Source organism: Eriocheir sinensis, unplaced genomic scaffold (assembly GCF_024679095.1).
Source record: "Eriocheir sinensis breed Jianghai 21 unplaced genomic scaffold, ASM2467909v1 Scaffold495, whole genome shotgun sequence".
Classification (NCBI taxonomy): Eukaryota; Metazoa; Arthropoda; class Malacostraca; order Decapoda; family Varunidae; genus Eriocheir; species Eriocheir sinensis.
This window is the reverse complement of record NW_026111826.1, coordinates 106,859-130,133: the sequence shown is the minus strand read 5'-3', so window position 1 is coordinate 130,133 and position 23,275 is coordinate 106,859. Positions and strand designations below refer to the sequence as shown.

At 43.3% G+C, this 23,275-nt stretch overlaps 1 long non-coding RNA gene across 3 annotated transcripts; it reads left to right on the top strand.

Annotated features, from left to right (window-relative positions):
- Positions 1-1,487: 1,487 nt before the first annotated feature.
- On the top strand, positions 1,488-22,427 carry LOC126992612 (uncharacterized). Of its 3 annotated transcripts, XR_007746736.1 has the most exons (6): positions 1,488-1,860; positions 6,779-6,931; positions 7,765-7,906; positions 17,122-17,229; positions 21,776-21,849; positions 22,300-22,416. It is a non-coding gene; the product is annotated as an uncharacterized LOC126992612 (long non-coding RNA). The 3 variants fall into 3 exon arrangements; XR_007746735.1 differs by lacking the exon at positions 21,776-21,849 and having other exon boundaries at positions 22,300-22,427; XR_007746737.1 differs by lacking the exon at positions 22,300-22,416 and having other exon boundaries at positions 21,673-21,933.
- Positions 22,428-23,275: the final 848 nt, after the last annotated feature.

The window sequence follows — 23,275 nt, the reverse complement described above, 5'->3', positions numbered from 1 at the left end:
CGAATACGGTGGGAAAGATTTTCTGTGCTGTGTTGAATGAAAGGCTGTGTAAGTGGATTGAAAGAGAGAGTGCTGGGTGAGGAGCAGAATGGTTTTCGCACAGACAGGAGAGCAGAGGACAATATATATGTGGTAAATGAGATGATAGAGAGGAAAAGAAGAATGGAAGTCCGTTGTATCTTGGGTTTCTTGATATTGAGAAAGCGTATGATAGAGTGAACAGGGAGGTGATGTGCAAGGTACTGGAGAAAGTAGGTTTGAGTGATAAGATAGTGCGAATCATTAGGAGCATGTATGTGGATACAAGAGCCAGGTATAGGTTAGGAGCATTAGAGACAGAGTGGGTGAGGAGTGAAAGAGGTGTTAGGCAGGGCTGCATCTTGTCTCCAACTCTCTTCAGTCTGTACACTGAGGAGTTGGCAGCCAGGATGAGGAGAAAGAATGCAGGAGTAAAAGTGGGAGAAGACAGGGTAAGTGTGCTTCTATATGCAGATGATGTGGTAGTCATGAGTGAGTCAGCGGAGGAACTGCAGGAACTATTAGATGTGGTAAATGAGTATGGGAGAGATTTTGGAGTGAAATATAGTAGTGAGAAAAGTCAGATAATGGTTGTGAATGGGGCAGAAGATGAGAGAAATAGGACCTGGAGGCTAGGAGACACAGAGCTAGGGCAAACAGGTGCATACAAGTACCTGGGTGTATGAATGAGTCGAGCGGATGTGAAAGGACAAGAATGAGAAGATTAGCCTAGTTAATCAATGGGTGGGCCGTCTGGGAAGTGTGGCAAGAATGAGAGCATGTAAGTATGATGTGCTGAGAGAGGTGTGGAAGAGTGTAGCAGTGCCGAGTGTGATGTATGGGATGGAGGTGATTACATGGCGTGAGTCTGAAATGGACAAACTGGAAGTAGGGCAAAAAAGGGTTGGTAGGTTAGCCTTGAATGCACCAAGGTATGCAGCGGTGGAAGCATTGAGGGGTGATATGGGGTGGAGTACCTTTAGGGAAAGATTTAGGAAGGCTACCCTTAGATACAAAGTCAGACTGGAACGAATGGATGACGCGAGATTGGCACGGAAGGTTTACTTGTGGAGTGTGCATGAGAGCAAATGGATTAAAAACTGCATGAGAATGGTTGGTGACAGTGGTATGCGAGTCAGGTGGGTGAGCAGAGAGGAAGGGAGGCGTTTCTTTGAATGGAAGGTGACTGACAGAAATAGTGAGGGCCTAGAATGGAATGTGAGAAAGTGGAAGAAAGAGATAGACAGTGCAGTGAAAGGTGACGGTCTGAGGAGGTGGAAGCATGTGATGGAGCGAAAGACTACTTTGGAGTGGTACAGGAAAAGGAAGCCCCGCAGTGTGTCAGCTGGTATGATGGAAGCCTGGGTGGTGATCTTCTCTTCCAAGCTCGCGCAGTGTATGAATGTGAATGCAAGAAACTACAGGTGGTCTGAGTCCCAGCAAAGTGTGTCAGATGTGTGACAGGGTGTGGATGAAACTGTCGTGCATGTGATACTGGTGTGTGGGAGGTACCGGAGAGAAAGGACGGAGATGATGAGGGTGGCACTGAGTGAGATGGGCTGGGATGTGAATGGGAGGATTGCAAGGACAGAGAGGGAATGGATGCTGCTGCTGCTGGGACTGAGTGATGAAGCAAATGATAGAATTATAGAAGCCATGAAGAGTTTTCTGGAAAAGATGTGGTGTGCAAGAAATAGGGAATTGGAAGATTTGTAATGGATACTGCTTGTGTTGTTTTATTTTTACAGGGTGTGCCGATACGAAGGCCTGACTCTCCAACGGGTCACCTGTACAGCAAGAGCAAGAGCAAGAACAGACACCCTATGGAGTTATTCGTGTGCGGTGAGAGACTTACACGTTGTTATTTGCATGCGTGACTAACTCTACAGCTGTGTCACTGTGCTCCTGTGTGCTGTGTTACGTCTACGTCTTGAGGTGACGGTCAGGGATTAGCACATCTCACATCTTCCCTAACTGAACTTTGCCTATTATTATTATTGGTGTTGTGTCTCGCCATGCCACCCAAGCTTTCAAAATACCCTGGTCCTGCTGGCCACTCGTCGAGAACTCCAAAGCAAGATGGCATTATCCCGAAAACAAAAGGACTGGTTGGTAGTCGATCCCAGAGGAGGGGACCCCGATCAGCTGATCATGGTGGCACGCGGGTATCAACTCGGACTGATGGTCAACCTGGTGGGTCTGTTGTGTCTCCTTGTGGTAGCTGTGAGGTTGCTGTTGGTCAAGATGGCATTGGATGTGATAAATGTGATAATTGGTTTCATCCTAGTCCACTGTGTATGGGGGCATCTGATCGTGTGATTGATGTCATTCGTGAGGCAGGAGGTGCTGGGGTTGAATATGCTTGTACTCAGTGTAGGGCTCGTCCTGTGGTTGCTGGAGCTGGTAAGGATTCCTCAGGTGACCCAGCTTTATCTCAACTCTTTGTAATGGTGAGATCCTTGTGCTCACCAATTACTAAACTAACAGAAAGGGTGGACTCTCTTGCCTCGCATTCATCTTCTGCCTCTCCGACTCAGGTTACCTCTGGGGATGATTTGAGAATGTCTATTCGGGAGGAAATAGTAGAGATGGACGAGAGAAGAAAAAGGAAAGAATCAGTCATGTTCAGGGGTGTAAAGGTCAAGTCTAATGAAGATGCAAGGACTAGCATTGCAAACATCACTCGCTATCTTCTGAATACCACTCCATCTATGTCTGATTTATTTTGTATTGATAGAAACAAGGGTCTTTACAGAGTTAAAATTGCCGATGATGACTCGCGTAGGAAGCTAGTGATGGAAGCAAAAAATCTTAGAAACAACCACGAGTTCAATGGCATTTATGTTAATAGGGATTTAACACTCAAACAAAGAAAAGAACTGTATGAGAGGCGACAAGGAACAGGCTAGCTGGTGCCTCAGCTCAGCCTGTAGCCCAGCCTGCCAGTTCTGATTCTCTTGGCTCAACTGCCCCTTTGCTACCCAACTAAATGTTAGTTTGTGTAATGTAAATAGTCTTATCAATAAGGTTGCATTTGTTAAGCACTTCTTATTTTCAAATAATGCACATGTATTAGGGGTTACTGAGACTTGGTTAATTAGTACTATTCCAGATGCTGCAGTTTCAATTACTAATTATAACTTATTCAGAAATGACGTTTCTGGTTTAGTTCATAAATATGGAGCTGGCATTTATGTACACAATTCTTACAGATGTCTCAACATGACCATCAAAATACCTAACGTCTGCTCAGTCTTTCTTCCAGATTACAAAATATTTATTGTAGTTGTTTATAGACCTCCCTCTTACTCTCTTCAAGACAATAATAAACTCATAGATTTTCTAACAGATTTTTGTACTAACAGGGAAGTAATAGTGATTGGTGATTTTAACCTTCCTTCTATCTCTTGGTTACTAGGCAGTGTAAATAATGTAACAGCTAATACTGATAAACTTTTTCTAGACTGTTTCACCTCATTAGGCCTCACTCAGTGGATTGATGAGCCAACAAACATCAGGGCAGGCAATACTTTAGATCTATTTCTCACTACTGAAACTGATCGAGTAGTCTCCTCTAATGTGTTTCCCCCATTGCCCAACTGTGATCACTGTGTTATACTTTGTGGCTATATTTTCCAGTACAAACCTGTGAAGTCAAATGTCAGCGCTGCATCCCCTTTCTGGCCTAAAGCCAATTTTAAGCAAATTAATCAATTCTTGTCCACTGTAGACTGGGACTTTGAATTCCAGAATATGAACTCTAATGATTCATACAATAAATTTTTGTCCTATATAAACTATTTTGGAAGAACATATGCTCCACAAAAAACTCTTCGCTCCTCATCAAGTGCCCCTTACAAACCATGGGAATACAAACCTCCTAGAGCTCTTATAAACATCCAAAAGAATAGTTGGAACCATTACAAACAGATGAGAGCAGTACATGCTAGAAACTCTGTACTTGCTTTAGAAGCTTTGCAAACATTTCTGGATGTAAATTACCAGTACAGGAACTATTCCACTCAGAAGCAGATTTCTTATGAGGAGAACATCCTTAATAATTACTCAGTTAAGCCCAAATTATTTCACTCGTACATACGCGGGAAAAAAGTAGGCTGTCCTTCCGTTGGTCCTCTCGGTGATGCAGAAAACTTAGTATCCGACCCTAAAGAGATGGCTCAGCTCTTAGGTGGTGCTTTTTCCTCAGTGTTTACCATACCCTCTGGTCTTCCACAGCCACCACACCAAGTACATGATGGCTCCTTTCACCAGATACACTTCACAGTTCATGATGTTGCTAGGGAACTCAGTGCTATTAACCCTTCCACTGCAATGGGACCTGACTCTGTTCATCCAGTATTACTAAAACATTGCTCCACTAATTTAGCATATCCTCTGTTTAAAATATTCGTTTCATCTATAAATTCGGGGGAGATTCCTGAAATTTGGAAAAAATCTTCAGTAGTACCTATTTTCAAGAAAGGTAAATGAAGTGATCCTCTTAAGTATCGCCCAGTAAGCCTCACTTCTGTTAGCTGTAAAATTTTAGAGAGAATAATTGTTGCTGCACTGCATAATTATTTGGAAGCCAATTCAATATTGAATGTCAACCAGTTTGGTTTTCGCTCTGGCAAGTCTGTGGAGGATCAGCTCTTACTTACGTATGATGCAGTCTCTGAGTGGATGGACACGGGCAATATGGTTGATCTTATTCTCTTTGATTTTTCAAAAGCCTTCGACACTGTTAATCACCAGATTCTATTTACTAAACTTAATTCAGTGGGCATTAATGGTGCTATTCTATCTTGGATCAAGACATTTCTGTCCCATAGGACTATGGAAGTTGTAGTGGGCGGACAGATCAGTTCTTCATTTCCAGCAATTAGCGGTGTGCCACAGGGCTCTGTGTTAGGTCCTACTCTTTTCCTTATTTACATAAATCACATCTCCAATACTTTAGTATCAAACATAAAATTATTTGCTGATGATCTTAAACTTTATCTTCTGATAAAGCCTCAGAGCCTTAATGCAGTGTTGGAGGGCATTAGTATTGTCCAAAGAGATATTGATTCTTTAATTAAAGTTGCAGAATCTTGGGACTTAAAGATTAATACTGACAAAACTAAACTCATGAGCTTTGGCACAGACCTCCGTCAGTCTTATGATTTGGGCCGTATTCGTTTTATACTGTTAAGGCAATCCCCTAAGTCTCAGTTTTGCTGCAGTAGATCTCGGCATAACCATTGATCCATCATTAAGATTCCATCACCATATCCAATCTGTAGTGTCAAAGGCTGCTGGTTTGTCATATTCCTTTCTTAAGTCAACCTTGTGTCGCTCACCTTCCTTTGTGGTTAAACTGTTCATTACACATGTATGTCCACTTCTTGAATTTGCATCCCCAGTATGGAACACAGGTTATATTATCTCTTCTAGAATCAGTTCAGCGTCGATGGACTAAGCTTATCACAGGTTGTGAGACTATGTCTTATGATCAGCGACTTAAAACTTTAGATCTTTACTCTGTGAAAGGAAGACTATTGCGTGAAGATATTATTAAATGTTGGAAGATCTTCAATGGTATGTCAGCTATATCACCTACAGATCTATTCACCATGGCACCAACAAGGGATATTACTAGAGGGCACAAGTTCAAAATTTTTGTTCCTCACAGCACTTGCGAAGCCAGACATAGATTTTTCTCAGTTGGTGTGGTGAGGCTGTGGAACTCACTCCCCCCAGAGGTAGCAGAGTCAACCAACCTAAACTCTTTCAAGAAGGGACTTGCTGAGTTCCTGGGAGACACTTTATTTCATTACTGAGCTCAATCTACTTATTACCATTCTAAACAGGCTTTTAGCACACTTTCCAGTCTTATCTTTCTTTGTCTTGGATTTCTGTTGTTCTCTAATACACAAGACTGGCGTGCTAGCCACTGTGGGGTTCCCTCCAAGGGAGCCCAACCAGGTAAGAACCAGGTAAGGGAGGCGTGTGACGGGTTGAAGGTGTTACGCATTGCCAGAGACAGTGTTTGGGTACCCTTGTAATGGCCCGAAATGTACTACAATTGTAATGGTATTTTTCCCCATGTAAATAGAGTTAACCTGGGGTGTTTGCACAACCAGTTATATATGTATGTGGGTTTCTCATGAGAGAGAGAGAGAGAGAGAGAGAGAGAGAGAGAGAGAGAGAGAGAGAGAGAGAGAAGGAAGTACACAAGAGAAGGAGGAAAAACATGAAAAGTATGAGAGGAGAGAGAGAGAAAGAAGTTGAGAGAGAGGGGAGAGAGAGCGAGAGGGAAGAGATGGGTGTTGAAACAAAGAGGCCGGTTGTGCTCCCATATCTCCCCTACAATCTGTAGTGTCAACAAAATTCAGAGGTGTCAGGAGTCAAAACAGGGTATCGTTGCCAAAAGTGGTCAATCTGCCTTTTCTTAATTATTGCGCGAGAACGGTAAATATTTATAATGGAAATAAAATACCAGAGACCTTATATTGATATTGGAGGCCTACCAAGGAAATCTCAGGTCTCAAGCAGGCCTAACCTGCGGTCAGTTTGTCACTCCGTGACGTCACACCAAGGCATTTTGGGGCCAAGACTAACGCCCCTGCCTCGGTGGTAGGTTGTGGGAGCGAGCTCATTCTCACGAGTGACATCGCCCCTTTCAGGTGAGGAAAGAACTGTTCACGGTCTTCAACTCACTTTGGCTATAATACTATAACTGAGACTGCATTCTCACGAGCGACATCGCCCCTTTCAGGTGTGCCAAAGGCAAGCCTGACAGATGGGAAGCTGGGCGTCGTCCAGACCAAGGTCAACATGCAGCAGTAAACACTTTTGAAGCTGCGTCGTGGGGGATTGCCTGTGGCAGGGTGTGTGAAGAGAGGAAGGAAAGGAGGAGGCCAAAAGGGTGGTATGTGTGTTGTTCTCAGGGGTAACAATGGATAAGCACAAACACTCACTAGTTTAGTTAGGACTTAATTAAGGTGTGGAATGGTGGAGTCTGTGTTTCCCCGTGTGGGCGGAAACAATTATGTTGGTGCTACTTATTGCCATGTGTGCATGCTAGGTTAAGGTGTTAACGTCAACCTGTGTTCATGGTATTTACAAGTGTAATTAGTGATGTAAGCTAACCTCTAATAAGGGAACCCTGTTAGACAATGGGATAACTAGTGACATAGGTAAATTTGCAGATGACACCAAAATAGGACACACTATTAGGGTGGGGAGGATGCTAGAGGAGGATCTCAACAAACTGTCAGCTTGGTCAGAGAAATGGCAGATGAATTTTAACATCACCAAGTGTAGCGTACCTGGTGTAGGAACCCGCAACCCATTACACGGGTATAGTTTAGACTCCACAGCGATAGGCAGGTCTGAGTGTGAAAGGGACCTGGGAGTGTTAGTGAACTCTGACCAACAACTAAGGAAGCAATGTATTAGTGCGAGGAATAGGGCTAACAGGGTATTAGGCTTTATTATTAAGAGGACGGTAACCAGCAGGAGTGCAGAGGTCATCCTCAGACTCTGTTTAGCGTCAGTCAGGCCACACTCAAGTACTGTTTATTTTGACTATCGCTACCACACTGGGAAAGAAAAAAATGGTACCACACTACCACAACCGCACTACTCCGGAAAAACTACCGCACTTCTGATTTTTTAGGACCTGATTATTACTGTTATTATTTCTATTATTATTATTATTATTATTATTATTATTATTATTATTATTATTATTATTTTCAGCGGGTGATTTTGACATGCGGCAGCTTGGGGTCGCCCGCAGGGTCCTCCGCCCCAAGGGAATGACCAGGACATGCGCCTCCCCCCGCCAGGCATGGGGGGGGGGAGGTGGTGGAGGTGGAGCGCCGTCACACCATGATAACAGGTGGGTGGTGATGTGGTGTTGATGGTGTTCATATGTGTGTGTGTGTGTGTGTGTGTGTGTGTGTGTGAGTAAGTAAGTAAGTTTATTGCCATAATACAAAGTCACTTATAAATTTACAAAGTCAGATATTGAGGCACAGTCTGTTAAGCCAAAGCTTCCTACAGACTGGGATGAACTAATATATGGTAGGCTTATTGTAGGCATACTGTATCAGCATATATCCACAAAAAAAATGTGCTTATGCATTCATAGATTTGCATCCACATGCACACATACTCGTAAACACACACAAACGTACATATACATTCACACATACATACATATACATACACATAGCTGGGCGTTATCGCAATAAGTTATCGCGATACTTTATCGCTAATAACAAAATCGGATTATGGACCATCCACTACTTGTTTAAATATATATCGGTATCTTCGTTACTTTTGTAAGCAAACTACCGATAATCGCTACTTTTTTTCCGCCTCTCAGAAAAAAACTGTTGTCTCCCTACTGCGCATGCGTGGCCTGGTGCTGTATGAAAAAACTTCGGGGTATGAAATATCTTCGGTGGTGAGATTTCATACTTAGATCATGAAAATTAAAACGCAAGGTTATTTTTTTATGCTACTCAAAAATCAATATATCACTGAGAAAAATCATTTAACTTTCCCCCAAAATGATTATTCACTGCCTCAAATTTGATATTCCATATTAGTTTGTGACCATGCCATGGTACTGAAGGCACCCGGTGTTGTGTTATTTGGTGTCCCATCATCAAAAGCTGGCGATTTTGTTTACAAACACTGGTCTCTCGTGAACTGCACATGCTCAGACCATTAAGTGTAGACCTGTACAGTCTCACAATGCTTTTTTAACACATTAAGAGTTGCTGGAAGGCTGAATCAAACATACAGTACCACCATCCTCGCTGTTTCTAGAACGACGTACACTCTGTACATATAAATACAACTCGTACAGAGTGTCGTTCTAGAAACAGTGAGGATGGTGGTATTGTTACTATATGTCTGATTCAGCCTTCCAGCAACTCTTAATACGATTTAAAATCTTTATGAGACTGTACAGGTGTACGCTTGCTGGTCTGAGCATGCACCTTCACGAGAGACCAGAGTTTGTAAACAATTTTGACAGTGGGGACGCCAAATAACACAACACCGTTCAGCTATTCTAGTATTACCGTCCATATGTACGTGCCAACGTGTGGTTTTAAGGTTTTGTAAGTTTCCTAAAATACAGATAATGAAAATTTTAATTCATCAATGTTGTTCTATCTGAAATATCAATATAGTATCGTTTTCGCCTATCGGACTTATCGCTAGCTAGTATCGGAATTGTGGATTTTTATCGGGTATCGGTTATCAGTTATCGCCTATATTTGTGTCTCTAGTTAATGAATATCGGTTATCGCCGTTAAGGTTTTTCATTATCAGTTATCAGTTATCGGGAATAAGGTTTTCTGTTATCGTGCCCAGCTATGTACATACATACATATACATATACACACATACACATCCATACATATATATACATACACAAAATAAACACACATGTACATACCTATATATCAAACCTTTTACTATACACCAAATATATAGAAATTCTCATTCATTCTGACAATTAATTAAATGATTTTTTCTTTTCTTTTTGAATGGCGAAAGATTGCAGGTTAACATAAGATTTTTTCAATGTGTTGCCAGTGAGTTCCATATTCCTGGACCAAGACAGGCAATGCTATTATTACAGAGAGATGTATTAAATCGCGGTACATGAAGATTTGTACTGTTTGCTCTTTGTCCATCTATTAACAAGAAGATTAAAGAGTCTGTTTCCTTAATGGCAGTGAGTTCCATATTCCTGGACCAAGACAGGCAATGCTATCATAATATTAAATAATGTATTAAAGCGCGGGACATGAAGATTTGTACTATTTTCTCTTGTTACTCTTTGTCCATCTATTAACAAGAAGGTTAAAGAGTCTGTTTCCTTAATGGCAGTGAGCTCCATATTCCTGGACCATGACAGGCAATGCTATTATTACAGAGAGATGTATTAAATCACGGGACATGAAGATTTGTACTGTTTGCTCTTTGTCCATCTATTAACAAGAAGGTTAAAGAGTCTGTTTCCTTAATGGCAGTGAGTTCCATATTCCTGGACCAAGACAGGCAATGCTATTATTACAGAGAGATGTATTAAATCACGGGACATGAAGATTTGTACTGTTTGCTCTTTGTCCATCTATTAACAAGAAGGTTAAAGAGTCTGTTTCCTTAATGGCAGTGAGTTCCATATTCCTGGACCAAGACAGGCAATGCTATTATTACAGAGAGATGTATTGAAGCACGGGACATGGAGACTTGTACTATTTGCCCTTGTTACTCTTTGTCCATCTATTAACGAGAAGGTTAAAGAGTCTGTTTCCTTAACCCGGTAGCAGCGACGGACCAAATTTGTGGCTTTAGCGGGTACCAGCGACGGGCCACATTTTTGCCATGATATAAACCCCCCAAAAATAGATGATGCATAAACTGATCACAAATGCGTTGATATATGTTATGAAATGGTTTGCGTGAGTGATGATTCTTTCTCATTGTTTTACTTAGAGGGGCCTTTAACCTAACCTAACCTAACCTAACCTAAGAAACATGACCCCCCGCAGCTTCCGGGTTGATGGTTTTAAATATCAATAACAGCAGGAAATAATTATGAATTGAGCCGATATTCAACAAATGATGTTCAGAAAATATCTCTCAAGTTGAACTGAATTGTCTAATGAAAAATATACATCTGAATACCGTTTTCTGTGCTACTACTGACTTATTTATAGCGTCTTCCATTTAGCGTAACCTGTTTTTGGGTCGTGATCTGTAGAGTCCCTTATAGAGTCCCGACTACCTAAGATTTGGACGCCATTATTGTGCCTGTTTTCGCCGTGCTTTTCAAACGCTATCACACGCTCTCGTGGGGACAACAGGACCAATAATGGCGTCTAAATCTTAGGTTGTCGGGACTCTATCTTTGAAGGGACTATACAGATCACGACCCAGAAACAGGTTACGCTAAATGGAAGACACTATTAGAAAAGAAGGCCAAGTACAGACACACACACAAATGCAATAATGGAGGAAGGGATAGGCGAGCGTTTAGTGTGGCTGGACATTATACCTACATGTTTATTTTGTATTTATAATGTCTATTTTCCTTTTATTTTCCTTCCTTTGTTCCTTCCTTCCTTCCTTCCTTTGTTCCTTCCTTCCTTCCTTCCTTTGTTCCTTCCTTCCTTCCTTCCTTCCTTCCTTTGTTCCTTCCTTCCTTCCTTCCTTCCTTTGTTCCTTCCTTCCTTCCTTCCTTCCTTTGTTCCTTCCTTCCTTTGTTCCTTCCTTCCTTCCTTTGTTCCTTCCTTCCTTCCTTCCTTCCTTTGTTCCTTCCTTCCTTCCTTCCTTTGTTCCTTCCTTCCTTCCTTCCTTCCTTTGTTCCTTCCTTCCTTCCTTTGTTCCTTCCTTCCTTCCTTCCTTTGTTCCTTCCTTCCTTCCTTCCTTTGTTCCTTCCTTCCTTCCTTCCTTCCTTCTCAATTTTTATCATCTAATCTTTCCTTTTTATTAATGTTAATGACTGTGAATGTATGTTATTATTGTTATTATTATTATTATTATTATTATTATTTATCTTTTTCTGTCTGTGTGTGTTCAGAATTATGTATTATATGTGTATTTTATTTACTTTAGTTCTCTCTCTCTCTCTCTCTCTCTCTCTCTCTCTCTCTCTCTCTCTCTCTCTCTCTCTCTCTCTCTCTCTCTCTCTCTCTCTCTCTCTCTCTTAATAACTTTTTAAATAATATGAATTCTCTCCCTCTTCCCTTTTCCTTTCATTCCCTTCCCTTTCCTTCCCTTCTCTTCCCTTTCCTTCTCTTCCTTTCCCATCCCTTCTCTTCCTTTCCCTTCTCTTTCCTTCCCTTCCCTTTCCTTCTCTTCCTTTCCCATCCCTTCTCTTCCTTTCCCATCCCTTCTCTTCCTTTCCCTTCTCTTTCCTTCCCTTCCCTTTCCTTCTCTTCCTTTCCCATCCCTTCTCTTCCTTTCCCATCCCTTATCTTCAATTCCCTTCCCGTTCTTTGCCTTTCCTTCTCTTCCTTTCCCATCCCTTCTCTTCCTTTCCCTTCCCTTTCATTCCCTTCCCTTCCCTTCCCTTCCATTTCCTTCCCATCCCTTCTCTTCCTTTCCCATCCCTTCTCTTCCTTTCCCTTCTCTTTCCTTCCCTTCCCTTTCCTTCTCTTCCTTTCCCATCCCTTCTCTTCCTTTCCCATCCCTTCTCTTCCTTTCCCTTCTCTTTCCTTCCCTTCCCTTTCCTTCTCTTCCTTTCCCATCCCTTCTCTTCCTTTCCCTTCTCTTTCCTTCCCTTCCCTTTCCTTCTCTTCCTTTCCCATCCCTTCTCTTCCTTTCCCTTCCCTTCTCTTCCTTTCCCTTCTCTTTCCTTCCCTTCCCTTTCCTTCTCTTCCTTTCCCATCCCTTCTCTTCCTTTCCCATCCCTTCTCTTCCCTTCCCTTCCCTTTCATTCCCTTTCCTTCTCTTCCTTTCCCATCCCTTCTCTTCCTTTCCCATCCCTTCTCTTCCCTTCCTTCTCTTCCTTCCTTTCCTTCTCTTCCTTTCCTTCCTTCTCTTCCTTTCCTTCTCTTCCTTCCCTTCCTTTCCTTCTTCCTTTCCCATCCCTTCTCTTCCTTTCCCATCCCTTCTCTTCCTTTCCCTTCCCTTTCATTCCCTTTCCTTCTCTTCCTTTCCCATCCCTTCTCTTCCTTTCCCTTCCCTTTCATTCCCTTCCCTTCCCTTTCCTTCTCTTCCTTTCCCATCCCTTCTCTTCCTTTCCCTTCCCTTTCATTCCCTTTCCTTCCCTTCCCTTTCCTTCTCTTCCTTTCCCATCCCTTCTCTTCCTTTCCCTTCCCTTTCATTCCCTTCCCTTCCCTTCCCTTTCCTTCTCTTCCTTTCCCATCCCTTCTCTTCCTTTCCCTTCCCTTTCATTCCCTTTCCTTCCCTTCCCTTTCCTTCCCTTTCCTTCTCTTCCTTTCCCATCCCTTCTCTTCCTTTCCCTTCCCTTTCATTCCCTTCCCTTCCCTTCCCTTTCCTTCTCTTCCTTTCCCATCCCTTCTCTTCCTTTCCCTTTCATTCCTTTCCTTTCCCTTCCTTCCTTCCTTTCCTTCTCTTCCTTTCCCATCCCTTCTTCCTTTCCTTCCTTTCATTCCTTCCTTCCTTCCCTTTCCTTCTCTTCCTTTCCCATCCCTTCTCTTCCTTTCCTTCCTTTCATTCCCTTTCCTTCCTTCCCTTTCCTTCTCTTCCTTTCCCATCCCTTCTCTTCCTTTCCTTCCTTTCATTCCCTTCTCTTACCTTCCCTTCCCTTTCCTTCTCTTCCTTTCCCATCCCTTCTCTTCCTTTCCCTTCCTTTCATTCCTTCCTTCCTTCCTTTCCTTCTCTTCCTTTCCCATCCCTTCTCTTCCTTTCCCTTCCTTTCATTCCTTTCCTTCTCTTCCTTTCCCATCCCTTCTCTTCCTTTCCTTCCTTTCATTCCCTTTCCTTCTCTTCCTTTCCCATCCCTCTTCCTTTCCCTTCTCTTTCCTTCCCTTCTTTCCTTCTCTTCCTTTCCCTTCCTTCTCTTCCTTTCCCTTCTCTTTCCTATCCTTTCCTTCTCTTCCTTTCCCATCCCTTCTCTTCCTTTCCCATCCCTTCTTCCCTTTCCTTTCATTCCCTTTTCCTTCTCTTCCTTTCCCATCCCTTCTCTTCTTTTCCTTCCTTACTTCCTTCCTTCCCTTTCCTTCTCTTCCCATCCCTTCTCTTCCTTTCCTTCCCTTCCTTTCCCTTCCTTTCCTTCTCTTCCTTTCCCATCCCTTCTCATTCCTTTCCTTCCCTTTCATTCCCTTCCTTCCTTCCTTCCTTTCCTTCTCTTCCTTTCCATCCCTTCTCTTCCTTTCCTTCCCTTTCATTCCCTTTCCTTCCCTTTCCTTCCCTTTCCTTCTCATTCCTTCCCATCCCTTCTCTTCCTTTCCTTCCTTTCATTCCCTTCCTTCCTTCCTTCCTTCCTTCTCTTCCTTTCCATCCCTTCTCTTCCTTTCCCTTCCTTTCATTCCCTTTCCTTTCCTTCCTTCTTTCTCTTCCTTTCCCTTCCTTTCTTCCTTTCATTCCTTCCCTTCCTTCCTTCCTTTTCCTTCTCTTCCTTTCCCATCCCTTCTCTTCCTTTCCTTCCTTTCATTCCCTTCCTTCCCTTCCTTTCCTTCTCTTCCTTTCCCATCCTTCTCTTCCTTTCCCTTCCTTTCATTCCTTCCTTCCTTCCTTTCCTTCTCTTCCTTTCCCATCCCTTCTCTTCCTTTCCTTCCCTTTCATTCCCTTCCCTTCCCTTCCTTTCCTCTTCCTTTCCCATCCCTTCTCTTCCTTTCCTTCCTTTCATTCCCTTTCCTTCTCTTCCTTTCCCATCCTTCTCTTCCTTTCCTTCCTTTCATTCCCTTTCCTTCTCTTCCTTTCCCATCCCTTCCTTTCATTCCCTTCCCTTCCTTCCTTTCCTTCTCTTCCTTTCCCATCCCTTCTCTTCCTTTCCTTCCCTTTCATTCCTCTTCTTCTTCCTTCCTTCCTTCCTTCCTTCCTTTCCTTCTCTTCCTTTCCTTCCTTCCTTTCTTCTTCCTTTCCTTCCTTTTCCCTTCCTTCCCTTTCCTTTCCTTCCCTTCCCTTCCCTTTCCTTCTCTTCCTTTCCCATCCCTTCTCTTCCTTTCCCATCCCATCTCTTCCATTCCCTTACCATACATTCCCATTCCTTCTCTTCCTTTCCCATCCCTTCTCTTCCTTTTCCTTTCCCATCCCTTCTCTTCCTTTCCCTTCCTTTCATTCCTTTCCTTCTCTTCCTTTCCATCCCTTTCATTCCCTTTCCTTCTCTTCCTTTCCCATCCCTTCTCTTCCTTTCCCATCCCTTCTCTTCCTTTCCCTTCCCTTTCATTCCCTTTCCTTCTCTTCCTTTCCCATCCCTTCTCTTCCTTTCCCATCCCTTCTCTTCCTTTCCCATCCCTTCTCTTCCTTTCCCTTCCTTTTCATTCCCTTTCCTTCTCTTCCTTTCCCTTCCCTTTCATTCCCTTTCCTTCTCTTCCTTTCCCATCCCTTTCATTCCCTTTCCTTCTCTTCCCTTCCCTTCCCTTTCCTTCTCTTCCTTTCCCATCCCTTCTCTTCCTTTCCCTTCCCTTTCATTCCCTTTCCTTCTCTTCCTTTCCCATCCCTTTCATTCCCTTTCCTTCTCTTCCTTTCCCATCCCTTCTCTTCCTTTCCCATCCCTTCTCTTCCTTTCCCTTCCCTTTCATTCCCTTTCCTTCTCTTCCTTTCCCTTCCCTTTCATTCCATTACCATCTCTTCCCTGACCTTCCATTCTCTTCCTTTCCCATCCCTTCTCTTCCTTTCCATCCTTCTCTTCCTTGCCTTGCCTTTCATTCCCTTCCCTTTCCTTCCCTTCCCTTCCTTACCCCTCCCTTCTCTTCCCTTCCTTCCCTTCTCTTCCCTTCCCTTTCCTTCCCTTTCCTTCTCTTCCTTTCCCTTCCCTTTCATTCCCTTCCCTTCCCTTCCCTTCCCTTTCCTTCTCTTCCTTTCCCATCCCTTCTCTTCCTTTCCCTTCCCTTTCATTCCCTTTCCTTCTCTTCCTTTCCCTTCCCTTTCATTCCCTTTCCTTCTCTTCCTTTCCCATCCCTTCTCTTCCTTTCCCTTCCCTTTCATTCCCTTTCCTTCTCTTCCTTTCCCTTCCCTTTCATTCCCTTTCCTTCTCTTCCTTTCCCTTTCCTTCTCTTCCTTTCCCATCCCTTCTCTTCCTTTCCTTCCCTTCCCTTTCCTTCTCTTCCTTTCCCATCCCTTCTCTTCCTTTCCCTTCCCTTTCCTTCCCTTCCCTTCCCTTTCCTTCTCTTCCTTTCCCATCCCTTCTCTTCCTTTCCCTTCCCTTTCCTTCCCTTTCCTTCTCTTCCTTTCCCTTCCCTTTCATTCCCTTTCCTTCCCTTCCCTTCCCTTTCCTTCTCTTCCTTTCCCATCCCTTCTCTTCCTTTCCCTTCCCTTCCATTCCCTTCCTTTCCTTCTCTTCCTTTCCATCCCTTCTCTTCCTTTCCTTCCCTTTCCTTCCCTTTCCTTCTCTTCCTTCCTTTCCTTCCTTTTTCCTTCCTTCCCTTTCCTTCTCTTCCTTTCCCATCCCTTCTCTTCCTTTCCTTCCCTTTCCTCCTTCCTTCTCTTCCTTTCCCTTCCCTTTCCTTCCCTTCCCTTCCCTTCCCTTTCCTTCTCTTCCTTTCCCATCCCTTCTCTTCCTTTCCTTTCTCTTCCTTTCCCTTCCCTTTCATTCCTTTTCCTTCTCTTCCTTTCCCTTTCCTTCTCTTCCCTTCCCTTCCCTTCCCTTCTCTTCCCTTCCCTTCCCTTTCCTTCTCTTCCTTTCCCTTTCCTTCCCTTCCTTTCCCCTTCTCTTCCTTTCCCTTTCCCCTTCTCTTCCCTTCCCTTCCCTTTCCTTTCCTTCCCTTCCCTTCTCTTCTCTTCCCTTCCTTTCCCCGTCTCTTCCCTTCCCTTCCCTTCCCTTTTCTTCTCTTGCTTTTCCTTCCCTTTCCTTCCCATCCCTTTTCTTCTCTGCCTTTCCCTTCCTTTCCCTTCCCTTTCCGTCTCTTCTCTTCCTTTCCTTCCCTTTCCTTCTCTTCCCTTCCTTCCTTTTCCTTCTCTTCCTTTTCCTTCCTTTCATTCCTTTCCTTCCTTCTTTTCCTTCCTTCCTTCCTTCCTCCTTAAACTGCTCTCAAAGGCAAGGCAAGGAGAGACAGATGTGATAGATAAACTTATTATTATTATTATTATTATTATTATTATTATTATTATTATTATTGTTATATGGATGGGAATGTCTTTGGGAGGAGGAAGGAGGAGGAGGAAAGTAGTTGATAATGAAGGACTGGGAGGAGGAGGAGGAGAAGGAAGAGGAGGTCCTTCATTATCCACTATTTCCTCTCTTCCTCTTCTTCCTCCTTTTTCTCTCCTGTTTTATTTCTCTTCCTTCTCCTTATTTTCCTCATTTTTTTTTTGTTCTTATTCCTCCTCCTCCTCCTCCTCCTCCTCCTCCTTCCTCTTCTCATCCATCTTTTGACTCCTTATTTTCCATGTATTTCTATTTACTTTTATAACTGAACTTTCAACAAAGCAATATTAACAAGTCTCCCCTTTGACCAGGTTTCCCCGTGACCCGCGTGCCGATTTCGTTGACCAGCGGGGCATACAGTGCTTCTGAGAGCCCCCGCCCCAGCCCCGAGACCTGCGGGGTGACCCACTGGACTTGAGGTGGGTCTGGGTTCCTATGCTGTCACATCCCTTATGCAAGAGTTCACCAGCATCTTCACTCTTTCATCCCTGTGCTGTCCACATCCCTTATGCAAGAGTTCACCAGCATCTTCACTCTTTCATCCCTATGCTGTCACATCCCTTATGCAAGAGTTCACCAGCATCTTCACTCTTTCATCCCTATGCTGTCACATCCCTTATGCAAGAGTTCACCAGCATCTTCACTCTTTCATCCCTATGCTGTCACATCCCTTATGCAAGAGTTCACCAGCATCTTCACTCTTTTATCCCTGTGCTGTCTAAATCCATTGTGCAAGAGTTAACCAGCATCTTCACTCTTTTATCCCTGTGCTGTCCAAATCCCTTATGCAAGAGTTAACCAGCATCTTCACTCTTTCATCCCTCTGCCGTCCAAATCCCTTATGCAAGAGTTAACCAGCATCTTCACTCTTTCATCCCTCTGCCGTCCAAATCCCTTATGCAAGAGTTCACCAGCATCTTCACTCTTTCATCCCTCTGCCGTCCAAATCCCTTATGCAAGAGTTCACCAGCATCTTCACTCTTTCATCCCTGTGGTGTCCAAATCCCTTATGCATCCCTGTGCTGTCCAAATCCCTTATGCAAGAGTTCACCAGCATCTTCACTCTTTCATCCCTGTGCTGTCCAAATCCCTTATGCAAGAGTTCACCAGCATCTTCACTCTTTCATCCCTGTGCTGTCCAAATCCCTTATGCAAGAGTTCACCAGCATCTTCACTCTTTCATCCCTGTGCTGTCCAAATCCCTTATGCAAGAGTTCACCAGCATCTTCACTCTTTCATCCCTGTGCTGTCCAAATCCCTTATGCAAGAGTTCACCAGCATCTTCACTCTTTCATCCCTGTGGTGTCCAAATCCCTTATGCATCCCTGTGCTGTCCAAATCCCTTATGCAAGAGTTCACCAGCATCTTCACTCTTTCATCCCTATGCTGTCACATCCCTTATGCAAGAGTTCACCAGCATCTTCACTCTTTCATCCCTATGCTGTCACATCCCTTATGCAAGAGTTAACCAGCATCTTCACTCTTTCATCCCTATGCTGTCACATCCCTTATGCAAGAGTTCACCAGCATCTTCACTCTTTCATCCCTGTGCTGTCCAAATCCCTTATGCATCCCTGTGCTGTCCAAATCCCTTATGCAAGAGTTCACCAGCATCTTCACTCTTTCATCCCTGTGCTGTCCAAATCCCTTATGCAAGAGTTCACCAGCATCTTCACTCTTTCATCCCTGTTCTGTCCAAATCCCTTATGCAAGAGTTCACCAGCATCTTCACTCTTTCATCCCTGTGCTGTCCAAATCCCTTAAGCAAGAGTTAACCAGCACCTTCACTCTTTCATCCCTGTGCTGTCTAAATCCCTTATGCAAGAGTTAACCAGCATCTTCACTCTTTTATCCCTGTGCTGTCCAAATCCCTTATGCAAGAGTTCACCAGCATCTTCACTCTTTCATCCCTGTGCTGTCCAAATCCCTTATGCAAGAGTTCACCAGCATCTTCACTCTTTCATCCCTGTGCTGTCCAAATCCCTTATGCAAGAGTTCACCAGCATCTTCACTCTTTCATCCCTGTGGTGTCCAAATCCCTTATGCATCCCTGTGCTGTCCAAATCCCTTATGCAAGAGTTCACCAGCATCTTCACTCTTTCATCCCTATGCTGTCACATCCCTTATGCAAGAGTTCACCAGCATCTTCACTCTTTCATCCCTATGCTGTCACATCCCTTATGCAAGAGTTAACCAGCATCTTCACTCTTTCATCCCTATGCTGTCACATCCCTTATGCAAGAGTTCACCAGCATCTTCACTCTTTCATCCCTGTGCTGTCCAAATCCCTTATGCATCCCTGTGCTGTCCAAATCCCTTATGCAAGAGTTCACCAGCATCTTCACTCTTTCATCCCTGTGCTTTCCAAATCCCTTATGCAAGAGTTCACCAGCATCTTTACTCTTTCATCCCTGTGCTGTCCAAATCCCTTATGCAAGAGTTCACCAGCATCTTCACTCTTTCATCCCTGTGCTGTCCAAATCTCTTAAGCAAGAGTTAACCAGCATCTTTACTCTTTCATCCCTGTGCTGTCTAAATCCCTTATGCAAGAGTTAACCAGCATCTTCACTCTTTCATCCCTGTGCTGTCCAAATCTCTTAAGCAAGAGTTAACCAGCATCTTTACTCTTTCATCCCTGTGCTGTCTAAATCCCTTATGCAAGAGTTAACCAGCATCTTCACTCTTTCATCCCTGTGCTGTCCAAATCCCTTATGCAAAAGTTAACCAGCATTTTCACTCTTTCATCCCTGTGCTGTCCAAATCCCTTATGCAAGAGTTCACCAGCATCTTCACTCTTTCATCCCTGTGCTGTCCAAATCCCTTATGCAAGACTTCACCAGCATCTTCACTCTTTCATCCCTGTGCTGTCCAAATCCCTTATGCAAGACTTCACCAGCATCTTCACTCTTTCATCCCTGTGCTGTTCCAACACGCACGCAGCGGGCGTTTAGGGCCACCAGCAAATACGCCTAACGCTTGCTGTGAGTGTTTAGCAATGAAAGGGTTAAATCAAGTGATTTAAATCGATTTAAATGAGAGTAAAAAAATCATGATTTAAATCAAAATTAAATATACTGTATTTAAAATGATTTAAGTGATTTATCAAGAGTAAAATATTTAATAATTTATATATATATATATATATATATATATATATATATATATATATATATATATATATATATATATATATATATATATATATAATAACATGTGAATCAGTTGTAGAGGAAAAGTATCAAGTCTACTTGTCCTGTAGTGGTCCTGTATTGGTCCTGTAGCAAGTCAGGCACCAGTGAATCATTGCCATCTCTTACAAGTCAGGCACCAGTTAATCATTGCCATCTCTTACAAGTCAGGCACCAGTTAATCATTGCCATCTCTTACAAGTCAGGCACCAGTTAATCATTGCCATCTCTTACAAGTCAGGCACCAGTTAATCATTGCCGTCTCTTACAAGTCAGGCACCAGTTAATCATTGCCATCTCTTACAAGTCAGGCACCAGTTAATCATTGCCGTCTCTTACAAGTCAGGCACCAGTTAATCATTGCCATCTCTTACAAGTCAGGCACCAGTTAATCATTGCCGTCTCTTACAAGTCAGGCACCAGTTAATCATTGCCATCTCTTACAAGTCAGGCACCAGTTAATCATTGCCATCTCTTACAAGTCAGGCACCAGTTAATCATTGCCATCTCTTACAAGTCAGGCACCAGTTAATCATTGCCATCTCTTACAAGTCAGGCACCAGTTAATCATTGCCGTCTCTTACAAGTCAGGCACCAGTGAATCATTGCCATCTCTTACAAGTCAGGCACCAGTTAATCATTGCCATCTCTTACAAGTCAGGCACCAGTGAATCATTGCCATCTCTTACAAGTCAGGCACCAGTTAATCATTGCCATCTCTTACAAGTCAGGCACCAGTTAATCATTGCCATCTCTTACAAGTCAGGCACCAGTGAATCATTGCCATCTCTTACAAGTCAGGCACCAGTTAATCATTGCCATCTCTTACAAGTCAGGCACCAGTTAATCATTGCCATCTCTTACAAGTCAGGCACCAGTGAATCATTGCCATCTCTTACAAGTCAGGCACCAGTTAATCATTGCCATCTCTTACAAGTCAGGCACCAGTTAATCATTGCCATCTCTTACAAGTCAGGCACCAGTGAATCATTGCCATCTCTTACAAGTCAGGCACCAGTTAATCATTGCTGTCTCTTACAAGTCAGGCACCAGTTAATCATTGCTGTCTCTTACAAGTCAGGCACCAGTGAATCATTGCTGTCTCTTACAAGTCAGGCACCAGTTAATCATTGCCATCTCTTACAAGTCAGGCACCAGTTAATCATTGCCATCTCTTACAAGTCAGGCACCAGTTAATCATTGCCATCTCTTACAAGTCAGGCACCAGTTAATCATTGCCATCTCTTACAAGTCAGGCACCAGTTAATCATTGCCATCTCTTACAAGTCAGGCACCAGTTAATCATTGCCATCTCTTACAAGTCAGGCACCAGTTAATCATTGCCATCTCTTACAAGTCAGGCACCAGTTAATCATTGCCGTCTCTTACAAGTCAGGCACCAGTGAATCATTGCCATCTCTTACAAGTCAGGCACCAGTTAATCATTGCCATCTCTTACAAGTCAATTCAGGCACCAGTTAATCATTGCCGTCTCTTACAAGTCAGGCACCAGTTAATCATTGCCGTCTCTTACAAGAAAAATATTCAGAATCATAAAAAAAGATAAACTATTAGTCCTACTTATGATTTTTGTGTGAAAAACTCCTCTTGGGTAATGTATATTAAACTATGATTTCATTGGCCAAGTTTAATACAAGAAATTGTCCCCCTAAGGCTGAGTAGCTAGCGTGCGGCCTTGCATTCTCCCTGGACAGTTCTGCATCTTTATAATTTCCTGTACCTTTCAATGTTACTTTCACTTTTTTCCTGTCACCAGCGAGGGGCCTAAGACTACCCACATGCTGTCCTGAAGACCACCCAGCAACCCGGACTCTAGAGGAAACCGCCCAAGTAAATCAAGAATGAGTTCCGGGGGGCAGCATGAGTCAAGATTAAATGGCGTCACTATAAAAATTGCCTGCGCCATGACGGGCTGGGACCACACAGGCCCTGAAGAAGGCCTACCGGTGCTATAGGGGAACACATAAAAAAAAAAATGGAAACAAAGAAGAATTTATGCAAAAAAAAATCATTTCAATCAAAAAAATCGATTTAAATAAGAAAAATCTCCTTTAAATCAATTAAGTCAATTTTTTTTAATTTTTTTTTTTTAGAACATCATGATTTTTTCCAACCCTGCCTCTCGGAAACTCTTGGGAGCTTTCTGTAACCTGGGAGAGCTCTTTGGAACCCCTGATAACTCTTGGGAGCTTTCCGTAACTTATGAGACTCTTGGAAATGCTTACGAAATCTCTTAAAACTCCCTCAAACTCTACTGAAAGGATCACCCCATTTCCGCAGGTCCTGGTGGCACCCGACCCGAGCTACTGGTACTGCCGTTGGCTGGCGGATGAGATCTTCCTGACGGATGTGACGGCCAACTTCCTGACTGTGAGGATCGGGGAGTGCAAGCGGCGGAGGTTTTCAAGACGACGCCAAACCCAAACCAGAATTCCCATTGCTCGATTGTGTGATGTGTTGTGATTGTGAATATGTCTTGACTTTGCTGGTGAAGGTTTCCATGGTGAACAGGATCATACTGAAAAGATATTAGCCGGGGGTCTTCAAGGACACGACCGACCCAAACCAGAAATCCTAGTACTCAATTATGTGGTTATTGTGAATATGTCTTGACTTTGCTGGTGAAGGTTTCCATGGTGAACAGGATCATACTGAAAAGATATTTGCACGGAAAGATATTGTTGTGCTGTGTTCGTGGGAGTCCCGTAAACAAACATGTGGGTACAGCTATTACTGGACGCAAAATGTTATTGTAAAGCCTGCTGGATACATTTGACGAGCATAGAAAACCACCTAAAAATTATAAGTTAAAACACTGACATCACTTGCAGAATTGGAAGTCCAAACAATCTAAACTGATACTTCAAAGGGAGCCCACAGCCTTGGGATTACTTTAGGCATTTGGGTTTGAGTCTTGGTGCAAAGCCAGATTTTTAGGAAATTTATTTATAAAATTGTACGGGCCGTGAACACCTCGTGTGTGACCCCCTGCTGCTCACAAGCCGTACACCAATTAACCGTGTAGCAGCGACGGGACAAATTTGTGGCTTTACCGTGGAGCAGCGACGAGCCAAACTTGTGCCATGATTTAAACCCCAAAAAAATAGATGATACATAAACTGATCACAAATGTTTTGATATATATTATGAAATGGTTTGTGTGAGGGGTGATTTTTTCTCATTTTTCTCGCTTAGAGGGACCATTAAGAAATATGATCCCCGCTGCTACCGGGTTGAAAAAAACAAAACTTCCTAT